The sequence below is a fragment of the Schistocerca serialis genome, chromosome 5 (assembly GCF_023864345.2).
Source record: "Schistocerca serialis cubense isolate TAMUIC-IGC-003099 chromosome 5, iqSchSeri2.2, whole genome shotgun sequence".
Lineage (NCBI taxonomy): Eukaryota > Metazoa > Arthropoda > Insecta > Orthoptera > Acrididae > Schistocerca > Schistocerca serialis.
In genome coordinates this window covers 171,805,086-171,820,077 of record NC_064642.1, presented here as the reverse complement: position 1 = coordinate 171,820,077, position 14,992 = coordinate 171,805,086, and positions in this window count along the sequence as shown.

Below are 14,992 nucleotides of genomic sequence, written 5' to 3'. Positions count from 1 at the left end.
TTCCTCTAACCAGTATCCTTACCATCCTACCTTATCCAGTAGAGAAGTGAATTTTACGAGCTGGTTGCATGATTGATACATACAGTCTATACGAATGGAAAGTCGTGACACATTGGTTGTCGACGGGCTATGCTTATTCTCCACAATTTGCGAGTTCAATTAAGATTTGTTATATGCAGTTGCACGACAGGGAACACCAAGCTTCCCAATTTCCCTAATGGTAGTTTGAACACGAACTGTTCATCACGTAAACGAAGCCACATTGACTATGTCTTCAAACTAACGACGTAATAGAGAGAAAATAAAAGAGCTGAACTTGAGAAAAGAGTAACTATTGTAAAATGAAAAGAATAACAAGATTTCGAACAAAGTGTAAACCTAAAGTGCCTTGGAAGCACAAACTACGAACAAGAGACACGCTTTTCGTCAGGCCTTGTAGTCACAGAGACTAAATATTTCTTTGTAAATAATTTTTAGACATGATATATATACTAAATGTTAACTGTACTTTGTAGTAATAATACAGTCAGTAATAAATGGACACTTATATGCTGCTGCGTGTGAACCGACTATAGACAAGTAATTAATGGACACGTATAAAAGTGGTGCGTGTGAACCTTAACATGACGACCAAATAAATGTGAACACGAATTAATAATAACGTGTGAACTGAAAAGGTGATAACTCCAAGGACACGTGTGAAATACCGCATGTGAAGTAATGTTATAAATACTTGTACCACGAAACCACGATGTAGAAAGCCGAAGAGTGAAAGTGAATAAGTGTTGTACTTACCACAAACGGTACTGTACGCCTTTCCACGGACACATTCTTCGAAACAGCTGCAGGAGTCGCCGCATCTGGCTGCTTCCGTAATCCAGAGTCGATGAAAAACTGTGTAAAAACTCACACCACGGCTAGTACACACCAAACGCTCTGCTTGTCGCAGAATACTGCTGCTAGCGTTGTGGAACTCTCAAGTTATTATCACGTGATTGTGACAAACGGACGTAACACTGTGTACGCTGAGCGCTCAACAATCAATTTTTCTTTGCGCAACGAGCGCGGATGCCAAATGTGTTTGAAATGCATTCAAAATAAAATATGATAAAGCAATGAATTAAGCACTCATGTACCTTGTGAAATTATAAAGACACTAGTCGGAAGAGTCTTAAGCTCGATTTTGACAATTGCTACCGAATTTACTGACCAGGCCGAGTAATGACGAAAACGTGTCGAACCAAATAAAACCAGAAAAATAGATAAATATGAGAACTAAACATTCCTAAGAGAATGAGACCTTATGTACGTAAACAATTGTTATCCTTACCTAATCCAATTTTCTTTTAGACCAAGTTATTAGTAAGTGAGCACATTCTAATGCAGATTTTGTTTCTCAATTTTTCATGTACGAAAACATAAATGGAAGCACGGACATGTGTCAAGTGAAATAGAGACCGCCACCATACGGCTCAACATGTTGCAGAACCAATCTTCCAGTTCCTGACCCACGACGTATTTCCAACGCAACATCACACCCCGACAACTACTCCAACTTCCACGGTGAAAGTGATGCCCTACTTTTCCTCCACTGTGAAAGTGTAATCAATTTCCCCACTCAAGTGCAGTGCTATCATTTATACCCGAAGTTCTACCACTCCCAGTGCAACTCATACCTACCCAAGTGTAGTGAAACATTTTTTTTGCAGGTCATGAAAGCCACAAATAAGTAAAGTGCTACGTATTTACTGCAAGAAATCTTCGACGAAACAACGACAAAAATATTCCTGTAATATGTCATTGAAAAACAAGAATGTCAATATTTTGTAACATATTTTTTCCACGAGTGCACACAGCACCCAGACTTCCTGGGAAGCCAAGTAATTTATTTCTTTGTTATTTTTTAATATTTATTATGCCATGTATAATGTATCTATGTATGTGTATCTTTATCTTAATTTCATTATCTTTTACCGAGAAACGAACATTTGTTATCCTTGTACAATACATTACAGAGAGCACAGTTCAATTGTCATGTAGTTACCTTATGGACAAGTTACTATCAATTTCAGTCGTACGAATATACTTACCTGATACCCTGTATGTTAACCACTTTGCCTGATGCAGTGTGTAAAATCTATTGTAAAGAATTTTTGCAAGTATTACTAACTTGTTTCACGAAAGCAATAATATCACGACTACGCGTGAGTCGCTATGATCCTGACGGAGTCATCGCTCCTCACGCGGGAAGCAATGTGATATTATTGGATTTCAGACATTTTGCATATGAGAAAAGGACAGCCATCGAGCTGTAGTTTGAAATGGTACTAAGCATGACAACGCGAGAGTAAAGAAACGAAATCTGTTTATAACGTGCGCCTATACCAAGACGCGCGGCCAGCGATTAAAAGGTACTTTTAAACACTACGACTCGCTGGGCGTAGATATTTAAAATCATTGCCGCAGCGCTTGATAGCAAGAAGCTGCGAAACAGAAGAAAGAACAATTTATCATTTGTTAGGAAAATTCTAGAGTCTTTATAGTTAGTTGTACTTCTGGTCGCCGATATGTTAACATGTACTTCATTACCTTTGATGTTTGGTCGCCGACTTGTTAAGACGTGTTGTGTAGCACCGCTGCAAGTTATATTTCATTTAGTGTGAAAAACCACGTTATCACCAAGAAAGAAAAAAAACGCTTTTGTAAACCTAGTGACGATAAAAAATACTTACGCGCACGCCAGGACATTTAATTTTTACAAAATATCACACATACAAAAGCAGCGATTGTTGGACTGTTCCATGTATGAGAAAAATATAAAAAAGTAAGTTTTGTATTCATTGTAAATTTGTTAATGTTTATAGTTTAACGCCTTTGTTCTTTGAGAATATATTGATGCTTCACTGTACAGAAAATCTATGCTTATTCTTTTCTTTAAATTAACCACAAATAATGTTTATGTTTAAATGAACTTTGTTACAGGTTCGCACTTTATCGCGGTGTCTCTATTGTATTTGGGAGACCATTAATGTGTTCAATTTCCGATCTGACAACCTTTTTTACAAAATTTCACTGTTTTGCATTTTTTTTTAATTATTCAAATAGGTCCTTTAGGTAATTTCATTGAAGAGTCTGATTGCGTGAAAGCAATCCGGGTTAAGAGGTCATTTGAGAAACTATTTTCGCGCAATCAATCTGTACGTCTCCTGAACACAATCGAGAACCGACGCATCAGAGATCATTCATTAATTTTTCTCTCTTTCCAAGTCGTACCAAAAAAACGGCCAAGGAGAACTGCCTTGAGTACGCAATCTAGTGTTAAAGGTTGCATTCTTTATCTTGTCGGCAAACATTGCCATAAATTATCATCATCAATGTTATATTTGGATAAATGTGAAAAGCAAAAAACCTTTTAACGCTAGAGGGTCTCCTCGCCTGCGACCTGGTTACAACGTGCATCAAGTGTGGTGTGCTAAATACACCGAGATGTACTGAAGAACTCGTTAGCAGCCGTGAGCAGCATGGCAGTATTATACTGAAGTCTACTTGGAGTTCTGAAGCTATTTGCCTCCCTGGCATTTGTTTGAAATTATCTAGGAACACTTTTAAGTAGTTACTGCACTTAAAGAGTGTTAATTCTACCCAGTGTTACCTGATCAGGAATCCAATTTCTTTATCCCTTTCGGTGACTACTTTGGGTTCAAATGGTTCAAATGGCTCTGAGCACTATGAGACTTAACATCTGTGGTCATCAGTCCCCTAGAATTTAGAACTACTTAAACCTAACTAACCTAAGGACATCACACACATCCATGCCCGAGGCAGGATTCGAACCTGCGGCCGTAGCAGTCGCGCGGTTCCGGACTGAGCGCCTAGAACCGCATGACCACCGCGGCCGGCGCCACTTTGGGGCTTTGTGTCTTAGGATGGAGGTTCCTGGATGCACCAATATTGGACTTTGCTATGTTAATATTGTACTTGAAATCATGGTTTCGTATTATTGAGTATCTGATACTATTGATTTTAATTTCTCTTTGTTGTAGACGTCATGGTTCTTCATGGGGGGGAGTGATTGGATTTGGCCTGTAACCAGAGTTATGCGCGCTCAGACTAAAAGTATGCAAGTGTGGGTCATTTGTGTGTACATGCTAGTATATTGTTATAGATATACAGTTTAAGTGCCCATCTGCCATTTTGGTGCCTATCCCAATTACAGTTTCTATTAGCCCCTAAGAGGCCCCAGTAATTGTGTACTTTGACCTTTTAAATCTTGTTTCAATTATTATGTAGTTGTTCTTTTAAATGACCTTCCTAGCAAGGAAGGTTAACGTGCATTGTCATGAATGGGCGGCTCCTATACTCAAGTTTTAATAGTTCAATCTTTAATTGCGCAATTAAGTATTACTGTACACGTTAATTTTTATCAAAATTGTTTTGTTGTTTGTTGTTTGGTATTTGTATTGGCAGCAGTTGTCACGTTGTTGTACTGCTGGTCCTGGGCAGGGACGCGTTTTCCTTCCGCTTTGGCAGCCTTCCCATCATTGCACAAGGCCTAATTGACAGCAGGTCACATGCGATTCTGCGGATCTCCCGTTCCACATTCAAGCTGAGTAATTTGTTACTATTCTTTTGGTATCATCCAACGGCTTAGCGTAGCCAGATTAAGGAGAAATTGTCTCAGTATTTCTGTTATTTTAAAACCCTTGTGGGCGTGTCATGGAAGTATTTGGGCGACTGAACACTGACTTCCTTTAGTTCTAAAAAATAAGGGTTTAATTGTCATTATCATTTTAATTATGTTTTAGAGGCATGGTAGTTTATTTAAGTACTTAACGTGATTCATGTGGAACAGGCTTGTGGCCAATCATTGAAGTATTCCTGTTATTACATTCTTAATTGTGGGTAGCCTTTGGGCAGCTTGTCTGTCTGAGAGCAAAATAACCACTGGAGATGTATGCCTTTGAACGTCTTTTATTTAATGTTTGTTGAACTTATATTCAAGTCCGATTGTGGGATTAGCATACAGTTGTGACCTAGTTGTCGGGACAGAGTGCCACCACAGATTTATCAAATTAATTAACTGTTCGTAATCAGCCCACCATTGTGTTGCACAGATGACAGTTTTTGGGTACTATTTGTAATTTTTTGCATAACGCAAATGTCCCAATACATTGTGAATTTAATTTAAAAAATCTTAATTATTTATATGTATTTCGCAAGGTTCTTTGTGACTGTTAGCTTGCACATGACAGAATTGTTATTAAGGAGTTGGGCCACCCTTCGACGTGCTTTCCTTAAATTAGTCTCATTACTTGTTCTTGGTCTGAATTGGGTATCAAAAACCTTGCACTAGGATAGCGCATGTGTCCTCACCTCAATGTGAGAATGGACACTAAGCAGCTTACAGCCTATCTTACTTCCCCTCCTAAACCACTCCTCCCTCCCTCTCGTGTCTGCGTAGGTAGGGACACTACCCTTCGAGGCCTGTTTTGTTCTGTCACTGATGTTACACAAAGTTCCCCATCCACTGCAGATTCTCTGCTTTGGTCGGTGTTCGGTTGACAATGATGTTCTGTTTCAGGTATGCAGACGTATTTCTAGGAAAAGCAGACCCCTAGAGCGGTGGCGAAATACCACGGAAAAGCCAACAGCATGCTACGGACCTCAGCAAATTCTTGTGGTGGGAGCAGGCAGCACTTGTCAGAGGCTTGGACGCTAAGAGCGGGGCAGAGCAGTGACCGGCAGCCACTGAATGCCCGGCGGGCGGTCGCTATTCAACACGCTGGCGCCGACCGCCGCACAGCCCCATCCGCACCCAGCAGCCTGTCATAGCCAGTGACTCAAAATCAGTGACTGTGGAGGCCATGTAAATAAACTGTCATGTATTTTGGTATTACATACATTTCAGATGCATAAATATCAATACAGAACAACGGCTTTCACGCATTCAATTCACATGTCGGAAAGAAAGACAGTAATTTTTAGCACCTGACAATAAGCTACAACTCGCATCCATTCCTCCTCGTTATTTCTTCACATAAAACTGAGTAAAATTACGAACTCGGTTTACGATGCTATTGTGATGACGCGTGAGCAAACTGCCGAGTTTGAAATTCTACATCATTCATACTTGTGTATTTTTCATCAATTTTACGTATCTTCCAAAATTTCGCAGTGTGACCAGATTTTTCCGTAATTTCAAAGTGATTTACACAATTACTCGAGTCCAAAACCACTGCTCTCGACGACTCATCAAGTCAACAAAACGTCCCTTCATATCGAACTCATGATGCTATGAACAAACAAATCATATCCGTGTCACCTCTGTGTCCTCAATTTCGCAACGAGCTACCCCTTAGTTGAACCTATCGGCTAAGGATCCTGGGCACAACGCTACTCTCTATGTGTCTCGTAATTTTTCATGCGTCTTTGACCAAACCTCCCTGCAACATTGTCTCCGGTTTAATTTGGAACTGACCAGAAGTAGGACCCGTTACTTTCAACGTCCCCTTAAGGAACAGAACGAGCCGAGTTCCAAGTAAGCAATACGCTCTTATATCTTGTTTCCAGAAAGAGCATAACACGTATTCCAAATTTGTACAACCGACCGGCACTAGTGGTACAGACCGGAATTCTCATTCAAATACCGTAACTATCATTCTAAGGAGACTGTAGGTACAAACACGATACATCTGAAAGTGTTGTCATAATATAACAGACAATCAAGAAGAAGAAGAAACGTATGATTTTTGCATGATGGAGCTCCAAACGGAAGGAATTTGATACGTTTTACGTAAGTCACTTATGCTATCATTTTCCGAGTAAATGTTCTAGTGTTTGGAGTCCATAGCAGGAAGGTACAGGAAAGAAAGAAATGGTCATAGAACACAAAGACACCCTCCTAAGGCTGCATGGTTCTGCACGTAAACAAGCTATAACGTCATAGCACTGTGGTTTCCAATATATTACTCTTGTGGAATGGAAAGCTGTTAGTACTCGGATGCAGGTAAAATCTTACAACACCTGACACACATTCACCCAGCAAGTTTTCTGTCTCACTCACTATGGCGAGAAACTCTAAGATGATAAAACTACTACCTTCTACACCAAAAGGAAAGAAACATAGATTCTTTGTGATACATGCACTATGTTGGTTTCTGGATGTTACTGGACCAAATGTTCACGTCCGATTGCGGGTGATAGATTATGCTATGCCAGCATCAGACCTACAAAATGTTTGTCAGCAATGGTATATTCATGAGACAATGGCATCTTGTAAGGAAATAGACTGATTCACAGCAGCAGTGTTTGAAATATGGAATGACGCACCATGCTGCACTGACAGCATGAACGGAACACGGTCTCTTCCACATACAACATCTGTCAAACAAATGTGTACACAGATATTGCAGTGCTACAGAAACCCCTTTCACTAACAGATTCAGTGCAGTTATGAAGCTGAACAATCGATTTATGTCCAAAAAGTAACATTGAAATAGAGTACTTCGTACACATTTTAATTCATCTAGAAGACAGTGCCGAAATAGGTCTTACATCAGTTAAGTGGACTTGATTTATCACATGAGTTTTAAGTCTTCTGCTTGTAACGCCGGAAATGCATATCCTCCTATTTCCATCTATTGTACTATAATTTTTGTTCCTTATTTTGTTACCTGAAGATATGAAATTTCTGTGCTTTATATATTGTAATTGGTTTACTATATATATATATATATATATATATATATATATATATATATATATATATATATATAGGGTGTTACAAAAAGGTACGGCCAAACTTTCAGGAAACATTCCGCACACACAAACAAAGAAAAGATGTTAAGTGGACATGTGTCCGCAAACTCTTAATTTCCGTGTTAGAGCTCATTTTAGTTTCGTCAGTATGTACTGTACTTCCTCGATTCACCGCCAGCTGGCCCAATTGAAGGAAGGTAATGTTGATTTCGGTGCTTGCTCTACAGTACTAGCATCAAGCACATCAGTACGTAGCATCAACAGGTTAGTGTTCATCACGAACGTGGTTTTGCAGTCAGTGCAATGTTTACAAATGCGGAGTCGGCAGAAGCCCATTTCATGTATGGATTAGCAGGGGGCAATAGCCGTGGGGCGGTACGTTTGTATCGGGACAGATTTCCAGAACGAAGGTGTCCCGACTGGAAGACGTTCGAATCAACTGATCGGGGTCTCAGGGAGCACGGAACATTCCAGCCTATGACTCGCGACTGGGGAAGACCTAGAACGACGAGGACACCTGCAATGGACGAGGCAATTCTTCGTGCAGTTGACGATAACCCTAATGTCAGCGTCGGAGAAGTTGCTGCTGTACAAGGTATCGTTGACCACGTCACTGTATGGAGAGTGCTACGGGAGAACCAGTTGTTTCCGTACCATGTACAGCGTGTGCAGGAACTATCAGCAGCTGACTGGCCTCCACGGGTACACTTCTGCGAATGGTTCATCCAACAGTGTGTCAATCCTCATTTCAGTGTGAATGCTCTCTTTACGGATGAGGCTTCATTCCAACGTGATCAAATTGTAAATTTTCACAATCAACATGCGTGGGCTGACGAGAAACCGCACGCAATTGTGCAATCACGTCATCAACACAGATTTTCTGTGAACGTTTGGGCAGGCATTGTTGGTGATATCTTGATTGGGCCCCATCTTCTTCCACCTACGCCCAATGGAGCACGTTATCATGATTTCATACGGGATACTCTACCTGTGCTGCTAGAACATGTGCCTTTACAAGTATGACACAACACGTGGTTCATGCACGATGGAGCTCCTGCACAATTCAGTCGAAGTGTTCGTACGCTTCTTTAATAACAGATTCGGTGACCGATGGATTGGTAGAGGCGGACCAATTCCATGGCCTCCACGCTATCCTGACCTCAACCCTCTTGACTTTCATTTATGGGGGCATTTGAAAGCTCTTTTCTCCGCAACCCCGGTACCAAATGTAGATACTCTTCGTGCTCGTATTGTGGACGGCTGTGATACAATACGCCATTCTCCAGGGCTGCATCAGCGCATCAGGGATTCCATGCGACGAAGGCTGGATGCATGTATCCTCGCTAACGGAGGACATTTTGAACATTTACTGTAACAAAGCGTTTGAAGTCACGCTGGTACGTTTCGTTGCTGTGTGTTTCCATTCCATGATTAATGTGATTTGAAGAGAAGTAATAAAATGAGCTCTAACATGGAAAGTAAGCGTTTCCGGACACGTGTCCACATAACATATTTTCTTTCTTTGTGTGTGAGGAATGTTTCCTGAAAGTTTGGCCGTACCTTTTTGTAACACCCTGTATATATGCATTTATGTCGATGTATAATTGGTTTGTTTTGTAAATATTATTTGTATTTTTACGCTGGGTCTGGCCTAGGGAAAACTATGCTATCGAACGATTACATCGATAGGTCGTGTGGAGAACCAAAGTGTTTAGGATCTTTGGTAGTGTTAACTCTGCCACATGGAGCGCGGGCAGAGAGAGTCTGGCTGGGTAGGGCGGTGGAGCATGTGTGTAGTGTGACGCTCCCGCGAGTTGCAGCGCTTTCGGGGTTTGGCAGCATGTAATTGCGCTCGACTTGCGATGATAGTTTCTGACACGGTGTCGCGGACGGGAAGCATTAGCTGGCGCACATCAAGAGCCCGTTTCGCCTGGTGACCGTGTGGAGAAGAAGACGCGCCAACATCCAGCTTCTGCAACAGCGACGACCGACAATGAGTGACTGTCGTCACCTCCTCGATCGACGACTACAAACCTTCAATCAACCAACAAGGAAGACTGGAAGCACGTAAAGTTTTAGAACTGTATGGCAGATCTCAGCTTTTCAAACTGCTCAATTTGCTTCTTTAAATTGCAGCAACGTAGCATGAACCTTTGTTCCTCATTGTCCCAATTGCATTACCACGCAGGGTCTTTTCCTTTTCCGGAATGAACCCGAGTGTCGTTGAAATTCAAACGCCAGCATTAAAGTAATATCATTCCATTTCATTGCTTTAATTTCAAAGTTCAGTTAAAGTATTCATATCTGGCGACAATATTTAGATTACACAAGCACAAATTAAGATGGCTTCAAATGGCTCTGAGTACTATGCGACTTAACTTCTTAGGTCACCAGTCGCCTAGAACTTAGAACTAATTAAACCTAACTAACCTAAGGACATCACACACATCCATGCCCGAAGCAGGATTCGAACCTGCGACCGTAGCGGTCGCTCGGCTCCAGACTGTAGCGCCTAGAACCGCACGGCCACTCCGGCCGGTGACTGTGTGGTCATTTCGAGTGCATGGGCGTACAACAATTTCACTTCGTCTTCACATTCGTTTGTTTTAGTAAGTGTAAAAGCGCTGATGACTCCTCCGTTGTGCGCCCATAATATCCAAACAGACACACACACACACACACACACACACACACACACACACACACACACACACACTCATTTCCCTCTCCCTGTAATGCATCGTCAGTCGACCATTAAACACTACCTCGTTACAACCCATCTGAGCCGCGTGCGTGGCTCGTGTTCGTGCCATATCTCATTTGTCATCCTATTTTTGCTGTACTACCTCTTCGTTATGTTAATTTCAATTACTAGTGTCACTGAATTGCTGCCTTGCCTGCCCGTGAGCGGCTGCAGCGGCTCTTAGCAATGTAAGTCCTGGTGTATTACCTTTGCTGACTGCTATTACTTCCCGGTTGTCGTATGTTTGGAGCTAGTTCGGATCTGCCAGTGAGTTGGGAGGCACTAGCAGTGCAGTTCGGACCTGGCATTGTTTGACTTTGGACGCGGCAGAAGTTCAGTCGGAGCGCAGCTGCAGTCAGGTCCTGACAGCTATGACTCACCCGACGGTTGCCGATACATTTCACTTGAGTGCGGACCACCGTGGTTGGTCGTCGGTTGGTCATCTTGTTGGACGACGTGCACGTTGGCCAGCTATCGCTTATGGGTTGCCTGCCTGTGCCGACTCGTGATTCGTCCTTGTTATTGCACTGTCGCTGCCGTTAGTATTATCTAGTTCTTCGTGCAAGTGTTACTGAAACTGTGTGTAGCTTGTGATGTCGACTGCTCAGTTATTTTAGTGCTGTCTCCGTGCTGATGTGTGGCAGTCAGTCGGTTAGCGTGGAGCAGCGAGGAAATCTCCGTGGGGCGTAGATAGGCCAGGCCCGCTGGCGGTCTCTACGCAATGTTGGAGTGTGTGGGGCTGTTCCCATTGCTACAAGGTCCGTGGCTCACCGACCCTGGACACGAAAGTTCAGTTTCGATTTAATTTATCAGCAAGTCAAGACTGTTCATACTGTGCAGTCTGGTTCTCATTGTTGGCTGTTGGGACATTCCCGTGAGCAACAAAGTCTGTGTTTGACTTGGTCACGGTTTAGCATTGAAGTGCACCAGCGGAATTTTCCGCCTTGTGGCCTTTAACGGTCGGGTTAACTGCCCTGGCCTATGACGTACATTCAGGCAGTGTCCTTTCCTCACCGTGTTGTCGCTGTCCAGCATGCTGTGTAGTTTGACAGCTCAATGCATGCTTATTTGTGGGCGTCGATGACTTTTTAGGTTTTGCATTGAAATCCCGGTTTTCTGCTGGTCGAGTGGAGCGCAAGTTACCTTGTCAGTCGGTCTGTTAACTGTCTGTTGATTGGGTTGTCATCGGATCGAGAATGTCCGACTGCCTGTCTCACATAAGTGATCGTTAGTATTCAAGTGCTGGCCAATCTCCGAAACTTCTGAGCGCTGTTATCTGCACTGCTTTTTCTTATTTTCTGTTGTGTGTATTTGCATATCTCATAGCCGATGGTTTTCAGTTAAAGTTGAATTGCTTTTAGTGGTGTTTTAAGTCATGAGCCTTCAGCCACTTTAAAATTAAAATCCCTTGCTCGTCAAGTGTTAGATTGTTTGAGCCTTAAGCCTGATTAATATATTGTTTAAAGATAAAGCCTTGGGCCTTCTGTCTACTAAAAATTATTTTAGTTGTGTTTTAAGTCATGGGCCTTCAGCCATTTTAAAATCAAAGTTCCTTGCTTGTCAAGTATTAGATTGTTTGGGGCCATCAGCCTAATTTAAGATAAGGCTTTGTCGTTTAAATTTATTTTACCTTGAGTTTTAATTCATGGGGCTTTCAGCCGATTTTAAATTAAGGATCCGTCTTTCGAGCATCAGACTGTTTGGGGCCTTCAGCCTAGTTGAAGATAAAGACTTCTGCCTAGTGTTTTTTATTAAATTTTACCTTGAGTGTCAAATCATGGGCCTTCAGTCGTCTTTAAATTAAGGTTGTTGCTTCTCAAGTGTTCGATTTTGGGCCTTCAGCCAAATTGTAGAACTAACTTAACGTGAGGCCTTCTGCCCTGTAAATATTCTATTTGGCGTCTGAATTTATTTTGGCCCCTTTCCACAATTCCAACTACCTGTCCTCTCCTGCGGGTTTAGCAGGGCGTTTCACCCTCTCAGCCGATTACTCCATCTATTTTCTATCTTCCTTTACAGCAAATTCATGTCAGTTTAGGTGCAGATGAATCTCTTTTCTAGGAAAGCATCCAAGCCAACAGTCACCTAGCAGGTATTCCTAGACATGCTGCAGAATGTTGTTAAAAACCATGCAGCAACTGTTCTATAAGGTATTTGTTAGCTGACATCACATGGTTGCGATTGGTAGAGAGTACAGAGAAGCACATTGTAAATAGTGTTTCTTGGAGTTTAAAACAGCTAAACATTCTTGCACAGGGTGAAACATGTGATCCATTCGGTAGTTGTACGTCGCAGGTCCCAAGCTGGTAATAAAACGTTCTTCAGCTAAAGAGGTAGTAAAGCTGATCATAGTCACATGTCTGGCCGCTCTAAATACCGTTTGTTAGAGTTTACAACGCTTAAACAGTCTCGCACGGGATCAAACATGCATTCATTCTGTAGTTGTACGTGGGAGTCCCAAAGCTGATAATACAATATTCTTTAGCTATGGAGGACGTGAAGTTTACTGTAGTCACGTGTCCAGATACTTCATAAAAATCTATGAAGTTGTTGCCGATAACTCTGCAGTCACGTCTGGGCTTGTGCTCTGGCGTATATAAAGTTATTTCTCAACATTTGGTGGTCATTCACGTTATACAAACTATTCCAGCCGTGTTATAGCTGTCCATGTGAAATTAATGTTTCCCTGCTTCCCAGTGCTTCCATGTTTACTTTTTTTCGCATTCCTCTTGTTGTCACATACATATGTACGAGAATTTTCCTGCACTAAGCAGACAAGCAGATATGTAAGTATTCCATCATCCACCCACAATTTTCCCTCAATGTGTACTACTTTCCCTCAGTTTATATGAATTTTCTGTCAATGTGCAGTTGCCGACACTTAGTTCAACTGCACAATAAATAAATATATATATATATATATATATATATATATATATATATATATATGTGTGTGTGTGTGTGTACATCAGTTACGCATCGGGCAGCCCCACGGCACGTGGTAGTTTTGGGATAGGACCAGGGTGGACGAATAGTCAAGTAGGTGAATGAGTACTAAAGTATTTCGCTACTGTTCCTGGGGTTTTAATTTCCTGGAAATACAAGTACGTATGATATTTGCAGGCCTAAAACAGTATATGGGGGTCATCTTGACACCCATCAAATAAGAGAATCGCCAGCATCAGTCATGGTAGTGTGTATCGACCTTCCTACACTTCAGTAATAGTTTGCTGTCCCATATTATTATGTATCTTATAACGATATGTCTACGTAATGTGTATACATAAACATACAGTCGCTAATTATAACAATATGTTTACTTTGTGCTGTAACATGAAGCTATAATCAGCGGTGGAAATATATTTGCGAACGCCGACCGTGTGCGGCTGTTTCTTGTTGGATCGTCTGATCAGTCGGAAGTTGCATTGCAGAGGAGAGTAAATGCCTATTCAAAATATAACTATTTTTGGGTAGCTCAACATGAATTTCCTAAGGGACCGTAGTTTATCATGCATTTACCAGTAGAATATGCCGCGGAGAAAATATTTCGCAGCATACGGCTTCCGTCCGATTCGTGACTGTGAACTCTCTATTTGGCAGAAATATATAGAAAATTAAATAACTTCATGAAGGAGTGAAACATAAATTCTACACTAAATAAATAGTCCATACACTAGCTCCATTTAACTCTGAATTTATGGCAATTAATAGATGAACTTACACTACAATGAAGAATTTAACATGGATGCCGTTTTGACGTTTTCACATACACGTCGCACAATAAATCTACTGCTATGCAGTACCGCACTTTTAGTATTGCACGTTTACTTTACACTAAAATAATATTATTTTTAACGATAATAATACGGCGGCAAGACATGCGCGTCCGACACAAGTTACAAGAGACAAGAGAAGAATGAGTAGCTGTTCATCGAGAATATCTCGTACAAAAAAAAAGTGTAAAAGTGTTCTTCTTATGTTCGATTTTCGCGCCGCGGTTCTCAAAGTCAATAACTCACTGCATCTCTGACGGCGCTTCGACAATAAACAAGTTAAATCACAGGTAGTTCACCTTTTACATGCTCGCGACGTTATTTGCTAACTGTAGCTGTTGCCGAGCGACTACTCGATTAGTGAATGATTTAAAATGATAAGGCAATCATATAATGTTACAATCTGTACACAAGTCCATCAGTGACGATGCACATCTCGATCGGTAGGAGGCAATTCTGCCAGCGGCTGAAGGAGAGTTTCCCACCAATTTCGAGAGGTACTGTGGACTAGAGCACACAGCAGTGTGAACGTATATACACACACACGATCGGAAGGTAGGAGCAAACCAGTTCTAAGTGTTCTCAGTTGAGACCCATAAACCAAGGATGGATTGTAGGGAAAAGACGAATCTCCTGCACTGTGGACTGACCAGCCATTTGAAAATTAACAGGCTATTTGAAAACGCATGAACAGTTCCTGCACAGGCAGTTGTCTGTG